The sequence below is a fragment of the Schistocerca serialis genome, unplaced genomic scaffold (assembly GCF_023864345.2).
Source record: "Schistocerca serialis cubense isolate TAMUIC-IGC-003099 unplaced genomic scaffold, iqSchSeri2.2 HiC_scaffold_1079, whole genome shotgun sequence".
NCBI classification, from domain to species: Eukaryota; Metazoa; Arthropoda; class Insecta; order Orthoptera; family Acrididae; genus Schistocerca; species Schistocerca serialis.
Genome location: NW_026047271.1, coordinates 10,001 through 15,000, shown reverse-complemented (window position 1 = coordinate 15,000; position 5,000 = coordinate 10,001). Strand labels below are relative to the sequence as shown.

Genomic DNA, 5,000 nt, shown 5'->3' with positions numbered 1-5,000 from the left:
CTTAACCTAACCTATATCGTGCCTTAACCTAACCTATATCGTGCCTTAACCTAACCTATATCGTGCCTTAACCTAACCTATATCGTGCCTTAACCTAACCTATATCGTGCCTTAACCTAACCTATATCGTGCCTTAACCTAACCTATATCGTGCCTTAACCTAACCTATATCGTGCCTTAACCTAACCTAATTTGTGCCTTAACCTAACCTAATTTGTGCCTTAACCTAACCTAATTTGTGCCTTAACCTAACCTAATTTGTGCCTTAACCTAACCTAATTTGTGCCTTAACCTAACCTAATTTGTGCCTTAACCTAACCTAATTTGTGCCTTAACCTAACCTAATTTGTGCCGTAACCTAACCTAATTTGTGCCGTAACGTAACCCATGTTGTGCCGTAACGTAACCCATGTTGTGCCGTAACGTAACCCATGTTGTGCCGTAACGTAACCCATGTTGTGCCGTAACGTAACCCATGTTGTGCCGTAACGTAACCCATGTTGTGCCGTAACGTAACCCATGTTGTGCCGTAACGTAACCCATGTTGTGCCTTAACCTAACCCATGTTGTGCCTTAACCTAACCCATGTTGTGCCTTAACCTAACCCATGTTGTGCCTTAACCTAACCCATGTTGTGCCTTAACCTAACCCATGTTGTGCCTTAACCTAACCCACGTTGTGCCTTAACCTAACCTACGTTGTGCCTTAACCTAACCCATGTTGTGCCTTAACCTAACCCATGTTGTGCCTTAACCTAACCCATGTTGTGCCTTAACCTAACCCATGTTGTGCCTTAACCTAACCCATGTTGTGCCTTAACCTAACCCATGTTGTGCCTTAACCTAACCCATGTTGTGCCTTAACCTAACCCATGGTGTGCCTTAACCTAACCCATGTTGTGCCTTAACCTAACCCATGTTGTGCCTTAACCTAACCCACGTTGTGCCTTAACCTAACCCACGTTGTGCCTTAACCTAACCCACGTTGTGCCTTAACCTAACCCACGTTGTGCCTTAACCTAACCCATGTTGTGCCTTAACCTAACCCATGTTGTGCCTTAACCTAACCCATGTTGTGCCTTAACCTAACCCATGTTGTGCCTTAACCTAACCCATGGTGTGCCTTAACCTAACCCATGGTGTGCCTTAACCTAACCCATGGTGTGCCTTAACCTAACCCATGTTGTGCCTTAACCTAACCCATGTTGTGCCTTAACCTAACCCATGTTGTGCCTTAACCTAACCCATGTTGTGCCTTAACCTAACCCATGTTGTGCCTTAACCTAACCCATGTTGTGCCTTAACCTAACCCATGTTGTGCCTTAACCTAACCCATGTTGTGCCTTAACCTAACCCATGTTGTGCCTTAACCTAACCCATGTTGTGCCTTAACCTAACCCATGTTGTGCCTTAACCTAACCCATGTTGTGCCTTAACCTAACCCATGTTGTGCCTTAACCTAACCCATGTTGTGCCTTAACCTAACCCATGTTGTGCCTTAACCTAACCCATGTTGTGCCTTAACCTAACCCATGTTGTGCCTTAACCTAACCCATGTTGTGCCTTAACCTAACCCATGTTGTGCCTTAACCTAACCCATGTTGTGCCTTAACCTAACCCATGTTGTGCCTTAACCTAACCCATGTTGTGCCTTAACCTAACCCATGTTGTGCCTTAACCTAACCCATGTTGTGCCTTAACCTAACCCATGTTGTGCCTTAACCTAACCCATGTTGTGCCTTAACCTAACCCATGTTGTGCCTTAACCTAACCCATGTTGTGCCTTAACCTAACCCATGTTGTGCCTTAACCTAACCCATGTTGTGCCTTAACCTAACCCATGTTGTGCCTTAACCTAACCCATGTTGTGCCTTAACGTAACCCATGTTGTGCCTTAACGTAACCCATGTTGTGCCTTAACGTAACCCATGTTGTGCCTTAACCTAACCTATAATGTGCCTTAACCTAACCTAAAGTGCGCCGTAACCTAAACTATATTGCGCCTTAACCTGACGCACGTTGTCGCTGAACCTGCTCTGTAATTGTTATGCAACCCGTTAAAGTAGTGTAGTGTTGCCTAACCGCAACCCTCGCAATATAGTTCGCTACTCGCACTGCCCGGTCCCCTGTGTATCGCGTCATGTTAAACACCTTGCAGGTGTTGCTGACTTTCCACATGCTCCTGCTATACACTGTAGTGTGGATAGCAGCAGGACGTACATGCCCCCCCCCCTTCCCCCCTGCCTTCGCAAGCTGGTCGGTGAGAAGTTTGCATGTTCAATGCCCTTCGCATGCCGACGTACTCAGCCTACGTTGTGGTACGGCCTGTCACCTGTCCGCCGATGTACGCAAAACCCACAAACTGTACTGCACATTGCTCCGTATGTACTGAATGATACATCGTGGCCCATGTGACCGTATGACGACAGCGCCTAGCAACGGCGGACCATACAGTCCAAATATTGTGCACGCAGCTACGTGTCGTCTCCCTATAAGAGCTGGATTGCAGTGTGGTACGCCATACAGACGTGTGGGAGGAACGGACGCCCTGGATGGCGATCAGCATGAGCAGTCTGTTGATGTAGTGGAGCGTGTATTCGGACGTAGTCGTCTCTTCTCACACACCGTGATAGCATGTTGCACCGCGTTCCACATCTGCGACATGCTGCAGAGGCGGGCTGACAGTCGTTCGCGCAATGGACACCGCATACGTACGGGGTCTACCTTCCACGTGTTCTCTAGGCGTGCACATGTTGTTGCGTCTATGTGGGCAGACGTAGTGTGTTGTGACACCTGACACAGGCATGCAATACTCGTTGCAAATGGCGATGGACGTGTACGTTTGCTGGTGACGTTACGCAAATGAACAACCGGTAACCCGTTGTGGTGCGGTTGTTCTCGCTAGAGGTGAATCAGTGTTGGCGACGATCGGTCGAGCTATTAACCGGTTGTTTCAGGGATACCCACCATGCCCACGAACGTGAAAGGGGACCCACCATGCCCACGAACGTGAAAGGGGATCTGGGTGTGAGGCGATACGCGGCGGTGGCTGGGTGGGACCGTCCCCGGCCGGTGAGGGGGGGCCGCCCGGCGTGCTGGCAGCGCGGTGCGTGGGCGCACGCGCTACAGCCGGCTGGTGGGGGCGGCCGGTGGCAGGCGCGCCGGCCGACGGACGCGGCAGGCGGCGCAGCTGCGCGCCGGCGCCCCCTGCTCGCGGCGCCTTGCGGCCAAAGTAGGTCCTCGCGGGCCCGGTGCGAAGCGCGGTGGCCATCTGCAGTGTGCTGGTCCGATTGAGGACTTTGTGCGCTGAGGATGCGCCGCCGCCCGGCGCTCGGCGCCGCGACGCCGTCTGCTGCTCGGTCGCCCCAGCGGTTCTCGCAGGTGGTTTGTATCGCAGCTGTGCGGACGTGTTGGCGCGTGCGCTGTGCTGGGAGAGTTCGCTTCGGCACCCAAGTAGGGCTTTTGTCCTTCTGTGGCGCTGGCGTTGGAGCTGCCGGTCACCGTAGGTGGCGCGTGTTGTCTCCCGCCGGCAATGCCACGACAGCACGCTCCCGGGCCTCTGTCGGCAGCGGCAAGCTCAGTTGGGAGCACGGGTGGTCGCACCTAAAGCGTCTACTCGCCTAACTCCGGGCGATTGCGCCTCTCTCGAACCCGACCAAGTACTTAGGACGGCGCTGCGCGCCGCCGGGACCTGAGAGGGTTTCGAGGTGTGTTGTGCAGGGGAGCTCAGCCTCCTCCTGTTTGCAGAATAATTGAGCGGACGCTTGCGTGTTCGCGCGGGCCCCCGGGACACACTCCCGGGCGGCCGGCTGCTCAGCTCTAGTTGACGCAGCTCCCTGGTTGATCCTGCCAGTAGTCATATGCTTGTCTCAAAGATTAAGCCATGCATGTCTCAGTACAAGCCGCATTAAGGTGAAACCGCGAATGGCTCATTAAATCAGTTATGGTTCCTTAGATCGTACCCACGTTACTTGGATAACTGTGGTAATTCTAGAGCTAATACATGCAAACAGAGTCCCGACCAGAGATGGAAGGGACGCTTTTATTAGATCAAAACCAATCGGTCGGCTCGTCCGGTCCGTTTGCCTTGGTGACTCTGAATAACTTAGGGCTGATCGCACGGTCCTCGTACCGGCGACGCATCTTTCAAATGTCTGCCTTATCAACTGTCGATGGTAGGTTCTGCGCCTACCATGGTTGTAACGGGTAACGGGGAATCAGGGTTCGATTCCGGAGAGGGAGCCTGAGAAACGGCTACCACATCCAAGGAAGGCAGCAGGCGCGCAAATTACCCACTCCCGGCACGGGGAGGTAGTGACGAAAAATAACGATACGGGACTCATCCGAGGCCCCGTAATCGGAATGAGTACACTTTAAATCCTTTAACGAGTATCTATTGGAGGGCAAGTCTGGTGCCAGCAGCCGCGGTAATTCCAGCTCCAATAGCGTATATTAAAGTTGTTGCGGTTAAAAAGCTCGTAGTTGGATTTGTGTCCCACGCTGTTGGTTCACCGCCCGTCGGTGTTTAACTGGCATGTATCGTGGGACGTCCTGCCGGTGGGGCGAGCCGAAGGCGTGCGACCGCCTCGTGCGTGCTCGTGCGTCCCGAGGCGGACCCCGTTGAAATCCTACCAGGGTGCTCTTTATTGAGTGTCTCGGTGGGCCGGCACGTTTACTTTGAACAAATTAGAGTGCTTAAAGCAGGCAAGCCCGCCTGAATACTGTGTGCATGGAATAATGGAATAGGACCTCGGTTCTATTTTGTTGGTTTTCGGAACCCGAGGTAATGATTAATAGGGACAGGCGGGGGCATTCGTATTGCGACGTTAGAGGTGAAATTCTTGGATCGTCGCAAGACGAACAGAAGCGAAAGCATTTGCCAAGTATGTTTTCATTAATCAAGAACGAAAGTTAGAGGTTCGAAGGCGATCAGATACCGCCCTAGTTCTAACCATAAACGATGCCAGCCAGCGATCCGCCGCAGTTCCTGCGATGACTCGG

General features: G+C 52.3%; 1 non-coding gene across 1 annotated transcript in view; it reads left to right on the top strand.

Annotated features, from left to right (window-relative positions):
• The first annotated feature begins 3,832 nt into the window (after nt 1–3,832).
• LOC126431182 (small subunit ribosomal RNA) overlaps nt 3,833–5,000 on the top strand; it is a 1,909-nt gene continuing 741 nt past the window's right edge. The window contains exon 1 of the ribosomal RNA XR_007577501.1: nt 3,833–5,000. This exon is cut by the window's right edge and continues 741 nt beyond it. This is a non-coding gene — a ribosomal RNA (small subunit ribosomal RNA).